Here is a 15,389-nt window from a genome sequence, read left to right on the forward strand (position 1 = left end):
AGTTCCAATTGTCTCTCCTATAAACTATTCTGCAATGGAGGTGCAAAGCTCCATCTATCTCTTTGTAGCAGGTCTCTCTGTTGATGATAGTAATTATTTTCTATGACCCTGCTGATTGGAGGTCCCCTGATCTGAAAAAGTTGGATCTTTTCCGTCTAAGAAGTTTATGCTATAAATCTCGAATAGAAAAAACATAGCCAAGAAGAACTTGATGAACCATATGAATTTATCTTAATATCCACACGATAACATCAACTCATCCAAATCATTTTATACAAAAATGGCATCGTGTGTCCTTTCCACAACTTGCTTTAATTAGTATAGAGTATCCATCTGAATCACAACTTTATCCTGCTCATGAATGCTCATTCTACTCATATTTCTCAATTTCAGCTGCTCAAAATACTGCGATTTAACTCAAAATCACTTGAAAATTTTGTTATATATCATTGCATTTGCACACTCTCGAATCAAATGCCACTAATTTTACATATTCGATCATGTCGTGAGAGCATCGGGAAGAGTGGTGGGCGATCCGAGGATTTTGCCACCCACATCGGGAAACGTTTCGAAACCGGCCAAATGACCAACTTTACCGTATCTGCTCACATGGATGGGATACTGCATCAGGTAGCCTCTCATTTCCTTGGGATTATGTTGGTCCTCATCCACATAAGCTTTCCAATTCCGTTTGGCTATTTTGTTCACCCTCTTCACGCATTCGGTGCTTTGAGGTTCCCTAAAGCTGTCCTCTAAATCTCCCAAGTGCTCCGCCCAAAGCGACATCCTATAACCATAAACCTGCACAGCATAACATTATTAGTCACAAGCTTAAGGTTTTGATATATGTCGCTACACACGCAAGGGTGTCTACCTAGTACCTCTATTTAGATAAGAGGCTAATCCGATGTACTAACCTGGCCATGCGGATGCCTCTTTTTCCCAGCCCAAATGTGATGCGGCTGATAGGCCCCCATCGCGATTTCAGTGTCTCTTGAGCCATCTAGAGATCTTTGGTTGATATTTGCCGATCCCATGATCACATACTCCTCATCTACTATCATCCCTTTGGCATGCACATATATCATGAACCTACGAAACTTTTGAACCGAAGCCTGCATGGATAGAAACGATAGCATGTTTCAAACCAGAAATCTTTTTACCACTCATTCAAAAACCATAGCTCTTAATGACTATTTTCGTTTTGCTTTTTTAAGAGATGAGTCAAAGGAAGAATCCATGAAAGAGTATAGACATATACCAAGGCATTATTTTCGGATTCTTGATTCATTGCTTGGGATGAAGACTGTGTAGAGGACAAGGGCTCCCGCTTGCCAAGGCAATAGAAGTTCAAGTAATCTGACGGATGGTACTTGTGTGACAACTCGGCTTTTTCGAGAGCCTGGGCTATAATTTTGTACATCATCGTCATGGTTTGTCCCTGTTCACATTATCATTACACAAATATGAGAGTACTGAATGTTTATCTCTTGGAGAAAAATACTAAATGACCTAAACAAGGTCGGGTCTCAAATTTTCCCCTTTAAGTAGCTAGGTTTGTTCTGCTTGGATCACTTCTTTTTCTGCTTAACTCTGTTCAATGTGTTATTTAGTTTCAATTTGCTAGGACGTTATATTTATTGATATACCGTTATTGAAATGCAAGTGTATCGCTATTTCTTTGCAAGATGAAAGAGTTTATCCTTGATCTGACCTACCAGAAGAGAATTTCCTGCACTGCAGCACTAGTAGGGACACCCTCCGGCCACATCGGTATCACTATATACACACAGAAGCGCTCGTTTTCACTGATCTTACTTGTGATCTTCAATGCCAGCTCCATCAGCACTAGATTGTTTGCACCTGCTTGTCAAAACCAAACCAAGCGTTGTTTGCCATGAAAACTTGAACTCAAGAAATTAGATAGGCCGAAACAAAACTAGAAAATGGGGAAAATTATCTAAATTTAAAAAGTTTTGATCTCAGAAATATAACATATTGAAACAGAAGTCAATTTTAATGTCTTATACAGTGAGTTCTAGCTATTATTAGCTGATACACAATCCCCAGAGGAAGCAAAGTCTGAATACTCTTACTAGAGGTGATATTGCTCACTAAACTCAAGTCAGTCAGAATGAATAGAAATGTGAAACTTATACCTGCATTTTTGTATGATGGCCAATGGTAGGAAGAGCCAAGAAAATACTGGTTTTCAATGTAGATGAAGTGTTGCGCTGATCTAATCACTTTCACGTACGCCGTGTGAATGCTCTTGTCTACTTTCAAGTTCTTTCCGCATGTAAGATTCTGCAACCATGAAGAGATTGAAAGAAACAACATGATCATTGTAGGCTTCAATCTATATTCAAAGACACTAAAGATTGTGCATAAGAAAATAGAGTGACTTTCTAACATGAGGAAAACTTTTCGAGTTACACATATATAACAGCCACTTGCAAATCTACCAGCATGGTATTAGCAGCTAAAACTTACTTGCTTTGCAGCTTCTTCAACGCTCTTTGGGAATCCCTTTACAGATCTCGAATTAATCGACCTGAAGATCTAGGCCATCGTAAAATAGAAATGAAAGACAATCATTACACTTCATTTTGTTTACGAATGAAGTCCTTAAAAATGGTCATTAATTTCACACAAAGTTTCCCGACCTGCACGTGCCAATTTTCCGGGTCGTCTTCGTCCCTAACTTGTGCTTTTTTGTCGCCATCAGGGCTTGTCGAGGGACAAAATATCCATGAAATCCTATCGAGCCTTAAGAGAGCATTCTCATGCCAACGCCTGACTTTTTCAGCTTGAACTCGCGCCACTTCGCCGCCTTTTTCCATCTCTGTTCGAAATTCTTCAATATGTCATATGCAGCTTGTCCCTCAACTTTGCAATGTAGATCATGCCACGGTTGCCTTGGGACATTGACAGTGGACTACAGTCGTTACCCAAAAAAAAATAATAAAAAGCAATGATCAAATGATCAGAAAATAACGTTTACTTGTGTTTACAGTGTTGAAGAGAAACATTAGCTTAATTACTGTGAATGTTGGGTTGTGAATATCATTTTTAAAGACAGTGTCAAGATCGCTATAGAGTCTATGCTCGGGAGTGTCATATCGGCCATCACATAGGTCCAACCCACCAATGAAAGCCGTTATTTTGCGGTTGTTTCCCGAGGCTTGAGTGTCGAGAACCACACACTTCTGGTGGTGCGTGTACAAGGTCCTCACCACCTGGACTCTGAGTCCGATTCAGATTCAGTAACCACTAATTCAGATTCACAAGATGCTAACTCTGATTTCTTCTTTGATCAAAAGGTACAAATCCCTTCTCTTTGAGATTATACCTATAATAGCCACGGGCAAGCACTTGGTGGGGCGATTAATAAAATCTCTTTGAAGATTTTTGTTTCATTTAATAGTTAAAATGTGTTTGTAATTTATACATACACTTGTTAGAGTAAGGACACTGGTAAAAATTCATTCTTCCATTTCATCAAATAGATTGGTTAGGATTAGGCTAAATTGTCAAATTTTTCATAGCTACTATCTAACGCAAAAATCTCATGAGCAGGTGAGTTTACCAAGCTTGGACACGTTAGACCTTCTTGGGGTTCCTGGAATAAGAGGATCCTTCAAAAGGATATGGCATGGTGAACTTCCTAGAAGTTCCTTCCACGAATTAGCCACCCTCAAAATTGAAAATTGCAATACGATACTCAACGTCCTCCCTTCCACAATCAAAGGGAGATTGCAAAACCTGAAAAAAGTTTTTATCAAGGATTGTTACTCCCTAGAATCATTGTTTGATTGTGGGTCCCTTGATGCAAATACTGAGCAAAAAACTCTATCTTTCCCCAAATTGGAAAGAGTGGAGACTAATGGAGCAAGCAAGCTGAGATGCATAGTGAAGAGTGACTCCCAAATGATTTTGGGTTTTCCTAGTCTAAAAGAAGTTGATGTTGTCTATTGCGGGACCTGAGGTATCTCTTCCCCTATTTCACAGCCACAACGCTAGAGAAACTTGAAAGGATAATCGATGCCAACAGATGAAAGAAGTGGTTCTCGAGAAAGGTGGCGGTCAATCAAAGGCGGATGTGATGAGTTTTCCTTCCTTAAGAGATCTAGTTATTTGGGACTGCCCTAATCTTGGAGCGTTCATCCAGAGTCCTACAAGTGCCAAGAGGCAATTAGGCGAAATGGCCGAAGAGAATAATGAATGGCCACAACCATTTTTTAATGAGATGGTTTGCTCTATTCCCTTACTATAATCATCTATATTCTCAAATTATCATGTTTTAGGATGAACAATGTAATAAAGTGGTCCTACTTATCCTACTTGATCACATTATCCTCGTGCAGGTCACAGTTCCCAATATAACAAGTCTACGTTTAGGAGGCCTTCGGTGCAAAGAGTTATGGAAAAAAAAAATTCCCGCCTATTCCTTTTTGAAATTGGAATCTCTTGGATTGAGGCATTGCAACAACCTCCAATGTGTTGCCCCATCCCATATGTGGAGGACGCTGTAGCGTTGTCTTAAGGACCTAAAAGTGGTTTCATGCCGTTCGTTTGAGATAATATATGAAGGTGATGGGATGAATACAGAAGGTGGTGAATTGAGGTGGCTATATTTGTGTGATCTCAAAATCTTTAGGCACATTTGGCAATCCGACAGTCTCCCAAACATTCCGTTCCCAAACTTGAGAGAAATAGAGGTTGTGGGGTGCTCTCGTCTGGAAACGCTTTTTCCTACCTTCACAGCGAAATTTCTCGGGCAAATCGAAGAGTTGGTGGTGAAGTCATGTGAAAATATGGAACTAATTGCTGACCATGAAAAAGGGGAAGCAGGGATCCGTACGGCAATCACCTTCTCCAAGTTAACTCTTCTTAGACTTTTCAAGTTGCCCAAATTCAGGAGCTTCTTACCTGAGAAATACTCTCTGAAATTCCTGTGCTCGGAGCACTTCCCATCCTTGCAAGTCTGGAGTATAGAAAGCTGTGGAGCAGAGCCGAACCAAGTCCCTGATGACTGCGAAAAACGCTATTCAAAACTTCTAAGGCGCATGTTTCCACGGGATCAGGTATTCCTTCAATATTTCATTTCTTTTTGGTTTGGCTGTCCCGTCCCTTTGAATCAAAAAAATCAATTGGTCTTACCTAATGCAAAATTCTCGGTGGGACCCACATCCACTCCACATGACGTGGCCCTCTTCCTTTCTATCTCTAGCTCTCTTCCTTACTTTCTTCTACTAACGATCTGTCGATTTCCTTTTATGCTTAGTTTCGGTGGGAGAACTGGTGGCTCCCCCTTTGATCTTCATTCCTTCGTCATTCTGCCTCTCCGTTGCCCTCCATCCACCAACAGCCATCGCCCGACATGCACACTGAGAAGGGGCAAAGAACAAAGCGAGGTGATCGAAGGTACTCGGGTGATTTTTTAGCGTCCATGAGTCAACTGTCTCGGTGATTTCAATTGAATCCTTTTCTGCTGGCTTCGTTGCTGGTCGTCACTGCTACCCGATTCCCGCCACCAGTTTTGCCGCCGCGGAGAAGGTCTGTAATGCCGAACTGCTCGAACTTCAGTCATGGCTGCCTACTTCGATGATTCCATTCCTTGATGTTGCTTCTGTTGTCTCGTTAGTCATGTCCGATGTCAATCACTATAGCTAATCGTTCTTCATTCAATTAAACCACATATGCTCCGTTTTCCGTTGCTATAGCTACTGTCTGTATGCAAATCGACTGTGATTTAGGCTGTCTTGATGATTTGAACGGGTGCTCATCGGCCGAAATGTATACCACCCATTTGATGAAATTCCTGAACTAAGTCGGTGTGTATTTTGATTCAGTTCTTGACTGAGAATTCCCTTCATTACTAGATAGTTGATCTATTCTGGTCATATAAGTGTATTTGAGTTCCGTTGCTTCATAAAAAAACCATAGGTATTCAATTTCAAACTTGTTTTTGAATCTGCTGTAACCTTGTCAATGCATGCTGATTCGCGACTGTTGCAGCCCTGAACTGATGTCAATTGGTCCTTGATTTTATGCTATTCCACTCAGGTAAGCATGTGCAGTGATATAAGGTTGTGTTATGATGAATTTCATGTTCACTTGGGAAAAAATTATGGCATATGAATGAATGAAATTCTACTGGAAATCGATCTGTGGATGCTGACTATGTCTTGATATCCTTGATTGGGTGTGCTTTTGATTCTAGCTTGAGGCTAGTTTGGTTATGGGATCATTTATGTTCATGCTAGGAAAGTAATATGGTGAATCTCATGCCAATTTTGCGAGAATTATAGTCATGAACTTGAACATGCTAGAATCAAAGCATTGCATGCTGATAGTGATTGCTTTGTTTGAATTCGGTAGTAATTTAGTCTTGGATTGATGCCATTTTGATCAAGTAGACTCGTATGCGCCTGTAGGAAGATGTGGCTTCAGTTCATGTCAATTAGTCATCAGAGGATCACGATTTGTGGTCTTGTATGCTCTATTACAATTCTGATCATTTGCTGGAATTTGTGGCATAAGCATGGATTAGATGGATTTTGTCTTAGTTTGGTTGCCTTTTTGATACCTTGTGTTCAAGTTCCTTGTCAATTTCACATAATTGGATGGCAATTGCATGATTAAATTGATGAGATTGAAGCTTGATATTGCAACGAGAGTCTTGGCCTAGTTATTGACTTAGAGAAGTCCAATGTTAGTTGAAGTTTATTTCCATGATTCTTGTGATTTCAATAATCGGTGCATCTATTTTTTGTCATATTAAACATTTTGAAGAATACCAACTTTGTCTAAAGGTGATCTAATAAATTAGCTAGATTCGAGGAAATCTCTCGACGAAGCTGGTCATTGGGGCCCCTCAAAATATTTGCCTGGACGACACTTGAAATACCAAAATTCTCTCCCTCTCCTTAGACGCTCACCATTCAAGGCTTGTTTGAAGAGCTATTGCTTAGATTTAATTGATCCTTTAAGTGCATGTGTTTGTGCCAACATACTGTACATCTACACAGCACAAATTGTGGCCTACTTATTCATGATGTCCTTTCCTTCCTTGGAATGTTCACTGCCCACTGCCATTTGGAATGATGTTTCAAAGATATGATTTTTGTTTTCCTCCCTCCCTCATAGAATTCGCAAAAGCAACCCTCAAGCAAGGCAGCCTCAAAGCTTACTGCAATAGCTTAAGAGGGTTGCTTTTGCAAATTTCTATGGGGGAGGGAAGATTAGTCGCCAGCACTACTGGTACCCTGCCCTCGAAATTCATCAGGACCCTAGCCATATGTTCCGCTAGAGTAGGTGCATGGTTCCAATGGTGTCTCCTATAAACCATTCTGCACTGGAGGTGCAGAGCTCCATCTATCTCCTTGTAGCAGGTCTCTCTGCTGTTGACAGGAATTGTTGTTATGAACTTGCTGATTGTAGTTTCCCTAGTATGAATGCACCGGATCTCTCTTCTGTTCTTGATATGGATCCCTTCCACCGAGGGCATAATCCATATTGCTCATTAGCATGGGATTTCTTCTTTCACCTTGCCCAAGGGTAGCATGACTTTGCTGAGGAGTATAATTTTGCAGGGCATCCTGCGGCATAGGTCGTTGATAACCATATTGAGGGCTCTCTTGTGTATTTGCCACTTGACCACCTTGCTGGTCATATCTAGGTTGGCCGTAGTTTCTTTTGTGGTCACACATTCTACCTCCAGGCCTCCCATACTGAACTGGGGGTGGTCTGTGACTAAGTACTCCATTTTCATACTTGTCACCTAATGATTTAGTAAGGTCAACAAAACAAGCAGCGGTGCAGGATCACAAATCATAGACATATTGGAAAGTTGAGCTTGTGGAATTAGAGGATGAATGGATTAAATGACTAAAAAAGTTTGACAGAGATGTATAGTAGATGCTCTTCTGTGGAGCCAAGTCATACCTCCGTACTCCTTGTTTTGGGGATCAATGTAGGAATCAGGTAATATAAAGACATCTCCAGGGAGTTCTGTTTATAGCTCATCATATTAGTGCCTAACGATGATGAAATTCCCTCTGGATTGCTCTTATATGCTTCAGTCATCACAGCCTGAAACCCTTGATAGGTGGTTGTGCTACATGCATAAATTCTCTTTTTTGCTTCCTCCAAACTGAAACATGAGGATCAAATGTCATCACAAAAAGCAATCAAATTCTAATGACCAGATAATTACATATCCATGTTATTACGATGCTAAATGTAAACATTAGCTTAATTACCGTGATGTGCTCAGGAGAGTCATATCGGCCATCACATAGGTCCAGCCCGTCAATGAAAACCGTTATTTTGTGGTTGTTTCCCAAAACAATTTATTTGCATTGAGAAAAAGTAGACAATAGAGATCCCCCATTTTATTGAATGATTTTTTAAGGTTACATTATCGTTTTGAATTATTTTTTAATAGAGATAATTTTAAATATGATTAGTTAATGAAAATTAGTCATACACGTTGCCTAACTACACTTGCTAGCAAGGATAATTTGCTTTGAGAAATTCGGATGCCCATGATGATTCATTTTGGCATAATTATGCCAAATTATTCATTTATTCTTATTTATCATTACAAATCCTTGTTTGACAAAAGATCCCCATCCTTACAGATTTAACGTTTTGCTCTCTATCGATTGATTATTTTCAAATTTTCCCCTCTAATTTAGACGTGTGTAACTTCTCAAAAGCAGCATGTAACTTCATTTAGTATTAAATGTAGATTATAACTTTTGAAAATACGAAATTTGGTCAATTTTCCATTCCCTTCTAATTGCATTTTTGCATTAGCAATATTTCAATACTGTTCCAAGCAACTTTATTGTATTTATTTTTCTGATTTCAAGTTTGGTCTGTTTTAGGTGCGATTGATTATAATAACTTTCTTCTTCTTTTTGGTCCAGCACCACAACTGTCTTCCTTCTCTGCATGAGAGAGAGAAAGAGAGAGAGAGAGAGAGAGAGAGGCATTAGAGCAGCAATGGTGGATGAATTAGGCAGGGAGCGACAAGGATTTGGAGTTTGCGATGATAAGCATCGGTTTTGTGAGTTGTTACGTTACTTTTGCAGAGAATGAATCTGGGAGAGTGGTCCTGATATGACCTTAAATTGCTTCGAGAGAGAGAGAGAGAGAGAGAGAGAGAGAGAGAGAGAGAAAAGCCGCCCTTGAGGGGGAGGGTGGTTGGTTGGTTGGGTTTGTGTGGTCAAGCTCAACCATTGAAAAAACGTGAGATCCGGACAATCCATGAAATAGACTTACACCAATATTAGAGTTAATGATCCAAGACATACAAATGCAAACATACTAATGCACTTTACATTCACTTGTCCATTAATGAGAGGTACGTCATTGCGTAGTGGAAGAATGCCTGGCAAGGTCAATGCAAGACCCACTTTTTCTTTTTCTTCTTCTTTTTTCTTTTTGGCTACTTTCAACTGGAAAGTATCTCTCCCGTGTTGGGTCCTCAGTCCAAACCAAACCAAACACAACTGCTCTTAGAAATAGCAAATAGAGAAACCCCAAGCAACATGTCTCGGACTCGCCAGCCTCCGATGTTGTCATCTTTGCTGACTTACACTTTGGCGGCGATGAATGGCTCTACCACTACTTTGCCTGCCTAGACATTGACCACCTAGGTAGCATGGACACTCTTCAAAAACCTCCATGTCAGTGTTGAACACATGTTGGACATGTCAGATATCAACGTGCGACTGACAAATGTCAAACATCCAACATGTGATTAGCACTATAAACACATTAACGCCACTCGAGTCTAGCATCTTCACATGCCATTTTGACATGCACAGCTCAATTTTAAACATTTTTAATAAATTAAGGGTAAAAATGTAAATTTATAATATATATATATATATATATATATATATATATATATATAAGTCATATACCTAACCATCCTAAAATTAGGCTATTTTTATTATTTATTTTATTCATGGATTTGAATCCAATTAATTTAATTGAAATAATTACAAAAAGATAATTTATTATATATAATATATATTTAATGTACAATATTTCCGAACTTTTATCATGAATTTTGCCAACAATGCACGAATAACCATAAGAGTAATTTTGCCATGCGCCATAGCTAGTACGATAGAATTTGTCATATTCCCTGGGCCCAGCGCCGATTTTCCCTCCTCTCCTGAATTCGGTTAAAATAGCAATAACTAAAAGGACATTTTCGTCGTTTTAAAGCAGGGCACTCTCGTCATTTGATGAGGAAGTTCTCGATTCTACTTCGCGTCCGTAGCCTCTCCCGTCCTTCCTAGCTTGACCGCCGGCTCCACCGGAAGCCACCGCCGGCCTTCCATCTCCGACCACGACAGGCAGACGCACGAAGAAGGCACACCACACACGCGCAGAAGAAACAAAGCTCGATCCTGGAAATCCGAACTTCATTTTCGTTGATTCGAGGTTCGCCAGAGGTGAATCAACGTCGGTTCCAGTGTTCATGACTTCGATTGCGCGTTCCAGTGTCGTCTGGTTGCAGTTCCGATCGTATGGTGTCCTGACCGCGAGGCGATCCTTCGGTTTGTTCTTTCGCTTCAGTGATCGGTGGAAGCTTGCGGTAAGTTCGAATCGCATGGAACCAGTTAACTCCAACTATCACTTTCGAATCTTCTCTCACCGATTGAGCTCTTCCACTTCATACTCTAAATTAAGCCCAAGAATCGTCCTCGCGTCGAATGAATGTACGGATACTGCTCAGGAAGTGCTCGATGAAACGACCGAAAGGCTCTATCCGTTATTCTGTCCCGTTGCTGGCCATTAGAATCAATGCTATAATAGTGAGGCTGTGCTCGCTGTCTTGAAAGTCGCTGAGTCGTCATCTCGAGCTCAAGCCGTCATCGCCACCAAATCATCAGGTCGTCTCTTCTCCAATCAAGCTTTGATGTTGGTGTCGATTTGTTCTAGACTCTTCTCTCTTGATCTCTGTTCTGTTTTCTTTTTTTTTTCCTTCGCCTTTTAATCGACTGCTTCGTCGTCAGACATCTCCTGCGTCGTCGCGCGGAGACACTCCTCATCACCAAAAGCCAGAAGCGGGACTGCGACGGCAGAAGCCAAGGAGATGCCGTCGCGATCACTTTCGATAATGCCGCTTGCGTAGCTCACTGCATCAGAGGGATCGAGTCAACTAAAACCTTCCACGAAGAACAATAATCATCGATGCATCACACGTAACCATAATCATCGATGTGCCGTTCCGATACGAACAAGATCATCTAGAAGCAGTTTCGCCAGGATAGCAAAACGGCCAAACAAGAAGGACGCAACGGCGGGACATCATCACCTGGAGCTCGAATTCATGGAAACGAGCAGCGATGGCAATGATCTGCATCTGGTGCGCCTGAAGGTCTTCTGGCAGAGACATTGCTAGCCGAATACAACGAACGTGACTTGGTATCTGTCTACTCCGAACTCAGCGTCGAAGCAGAGCGAGCGCTCCTTTCTTCGGTCAGATTAACTTTTGCGGTAATTGGGCTGATGGGTCTGGGCCGCGGATCAGATCAATCGGTAGCTTTCGTGGGCCGCTCCAGTTGGACCTACTTTGGCCTTTTTTTTTGTTATTTATTTCTATTTGTTTATTATTCATTTTTTTGTTCTTTTTACTACCATTCATTGTTTTTATTTTTTATTTTTTTACAAAAATGTAATCAAGGTGTCGACAGTTTCGAATTTATTTACTCTAATGTTTGAAGAAGAATTTCATGCCATTGAGGACAAAGTACAAGACGTATGTTTTGTTGCGTCAAATCTTTACCTACCAAAGGTAAGAATTATTTCAGATCGATGGGAGAAATTGACCAAAAAAATGGAACAGTCAAGTTGAATAGAATCAGGTAGGTGATGATATATCGACCCATTTAAAATGACTTGATTAACGGTGGATGTGTTACGAGATCAATGGTGGGAGCCCATCCCCTGGGAAAAGCTACAAGTTGGAGATATTGTGAAAGCGAGCAGTGTTTATGATTTCGGACTGATTTTTTTTTTTTTTTTTTTTTTTTGTGATTTGTCATGTGACTGTGTTTCTTCCGGTGAAAGAACCTGTATTTTATTGAAGTAAATCGTTTGTGTGTGGAAAGGTGTCATCTTCGGAGTGTTATCTTTATGTTGGAATTGGCAATATCATGCAACACAGTTTTTACCATTTTGTGTTAGCTCTCCGATTTTATATGGGGTGATTATTGGTAATTGAGCTTCTATAGCCATACTGCCTTCACTGTTTATTCCACAAATTCTAAATATATATCTCTCTCCGACATCCAAGCTTGTCTTCTGCGTTTAAGACTTGACTATGCTTGTCTTCTGCCTTTGAGAGATTTTGGTGCTTGGAAGAAGCCACTTGCTCTTCTAATTCTGGGGAACGGTGACTGAGAATCATGTGGCTCCAATTAAGGATAAGGTGAGAGTAGTTCGTCTGAGATGATTTGATCACATTGAACAAAGGTTTTTGGTCCTTCAATGAGGAGAGGTAATCTGGGTACGAAGACTGGGGTTAGAAGTGGGAAGGGAAGACCTAAAAGACGTGGAAAGAGATGACAAAGATTTGGACCACATAGAGGTTATATAAGAAAGAAGACACGGTGCAAGTAGCTGGCTTCACCTAGAGGGATAAGGCTTTACTTGTTTGCTGCCGTGTCGATCCTTCACAGAAAGTGCAGGTAGCCTCTGATGACTGTTAATATTGCATGTCACAATAGGTCAAATTAGATTCATGCTAATTGATTATGTATCACATAATTACAGAAATATCAGCTCCACCGTATTGGAAATTGGTGCTGGCTGACATTTTTAGTTGTCTTGTCACTGGTTTCATTTCTTTTGAATTTAAGTGGTGCTTTTGATAACATTTATGCCACGATTCTTTGGGAAAGTGATCCTGCAACTGGGTCACAAAAACTGTCATATGCTATACGCTCATATTTCATTTTTGAAACTTCAAATTGGTGCCAATATTCGTCAAGGAAGTGCAGGAAGAACTTTCCCTCCATTATTTGATTTACTGATCAAAGAAGTGTAGGAACTTTTAAAATGGAACAACAAGCAAACTAAGCCTTATACCACTAAGTATGAGTCAGCTATGGGAATCCTTTGGGACCAAGCATTGTAACTACATCGAGTCTTCCGTAAGCTGTGAATACTGCATGTCTTTATTTATCATCTCCTTCCACGTCTTTCAGGAAAGATATCAAGCACTTAGAGCTTACAGGATTTGATACAGAATAGAATGCAATACCGTAATAAGATGTTGCATAGCTGAGCCAACTTATGGCTATATGGTAAAGGTTTACTTTTGTTCCAGTGTCATGAGTTTCCTTTCTTTATTTAATGCCAACATATGTTTACGGGGATGTATGGAAAGGGGTTCATAAAGCATATACAATTCCTCTCAGTTATTGTTTTAAGTGTGGGTAATTTCTTTGTTTAAGTTATGCATAGTTACTTCCAAGCTGGACATTTTCTGGAGCTTAGTTTACATCAAGTGTAAAGTATTGACAGATTACGCGGTTTCGCCATTCAGTTTGAGGTAATATTCTGAGTCTCTGTTACTCTTTATAGGTGACAAGTCTGCTGAAGAAAGGAGCTAGCAAAATAACGCTTAGTATTGGTGATGGTGCCAATGATGTTAGCATGATTTAAGCGGCTCATGTTGGTGCTGGCATTAGTGGGTCGGGAGGATTACAAGCTGTGATGGCTAGTGATCATGCAATTGCACAGTTCCGGTTTCTTTCAGATTTACTTCTTGTGCATGGACGGCGGTCGTATCTCAGAATATGCAAGGTCAAGTATACGTCGTGGGACTTAATATATTAGCGCATAAGATAGATGGCCTGATAAACAGCAGTTTTCTGTCTCTGCAGTTTTCTGTCTCTTCCGGTGATTTATTTTGGGCTTTTTGGGCAGGTAAGTTTCATTTATTAAATATACCGGACCTAAAATTCCTAGAAGGATAAAATCGATTCGACTATTCTTTTTTGACTCAATGAGTACATGAGATCTTGAATTCCGGATGATAAAATCTGTTAGTTGTACTGTCTAGTTGCAAATTGCAAATCTTCTAAAATCTTCGTGAGAGAGAGAGAGAGAGAATAATTAACATCCTTACTAAATACCTATATAAAAGAGTACATGGATGGCTCTAATTATCGATTACGAGAGATGCTAACAAAATCTTAATTTCCTTATTCGTAACCGCCCTGTTAAAAAAATTTAAACAAACTAGTTTGATGAAAATACAATGAAGGTCTAAGACCTTTCAAGGTGAAGAGTTCACCTCCACATACAAGGTGGAGGTAACCTCTCACACACTCACATGATCAACATTAAATAGGCGTGAATCACCGCCATCCTTCACCGACATTGAGTACAAAAATAATATAAAATTACAGCTGGCTTCTTGTCTTCTCTTGTTGCGACTTCTTCCGCATCTTCTGGTGGCTTCTCCATTTTTCTGTATTTTTCTATTCTTTACAACTCTCAGCCACTTTTGTTGACTTTTCTTCCAAGATTTTCATCCACAAATTTCCCATGCACGTAGAGCTTATTCTCTTGAAAACTCCAGCAACTACTATAATATTATTTTAATGTGTGCCCTTTCCTTTTCTTGATCAGCTTGAGGCTTCTTCACGTGTCTTCAAGTTCATTCTCCATTAAGCTAGTAGCTTCTAGATTTTATTGAAAATGGATCACCAATTTCCAACACGCCCACTAACTATTGACTAATATTCTTAAACATACTTCAACACTCCCCCAAAATTTGGTGCATACAGCTTACGTACGCAATGTTCAACTTTCTCTCAAAGTCTGTGACCAAAGTGCTATGTGAGCCGGATCTTATGCTAGATAATGGATGTCGATACATTGGTTTTAAGACAAAGGACAATTGCATAAGCTGGATCTTACACGAAAAATTGAAGGTAATCCATATTAACACCAGATTTGATAGAGAAGCTGTGAAGAAACACAGAGTTGACACCTCTTTCTCAACAACCGGGTCGAAACATGTGAGAATTCGACGTCTGAATTGTGTTAACTAAACTGCGTCACCCCCATGTAGCTTTGACTCTTGCTGCCCGAGAGTTGTGCTCGACTCTGGTGCTCATAGCTGCCTGGAAACTTGACGGCAACTTCGCTCGTCGATGATGTTGACCAGTCAAAGATAGTCTTATGGATGACGTCCACTTTAGAAATGTGGAGATTTCAGAGAAGTGGAATTGGGAATTCGCTGAAGAAAAGGACCTTCGCAGTTGACAGGGAAACATATTCGGGGTGAACAAGCTGACATACATGTAGGACCGGAAAATAGTAGAGAGCATAGTTGAACTTGA

The 15,389-nt window shown here is 40.2% G+C and overlaps 1 long non-coding RNA gene and 1 pseudogene across 1 annotated transcript; one reads left to right on the forward strand and one right to left on the reverse strand.

Moving 5' to 3' along the window:
• Positions 1-357: 357 nt before the first annotated feature.
• LOC120295816 overlaps positions 358-15,389 on the reverse strand; it is a 79,489-nt pseudogene continuing 64,457 nt past the window's right edge.
• Positions 5,320-7,479, forward strand: LOC120296291. Its single transcript, XR_005553213.1, has 2 exons — positions 5,320-5,559; positions 6,840-7,479. It is a non-coding gene; the product is annotated as an uncharacterized LOC120296291 (long non-coding RNA).

This window comes from Eucalyptus grandis, chromosome 7 (assembly GCF_016545825.1).
Source record: "Eucalyptus grandis isolate ANBG69807.140 chromosome 7, ASM1654582v1, whole genome shotgun sequence".
NCBI classification, from domain to species: domain Eukaryota; kingdom Viridiplantae; phylum Streptophyta; class Magnoliopsida; order Myrtales; family Myrtaceae; genus Eucalyptus; species Eucalyptus grandis.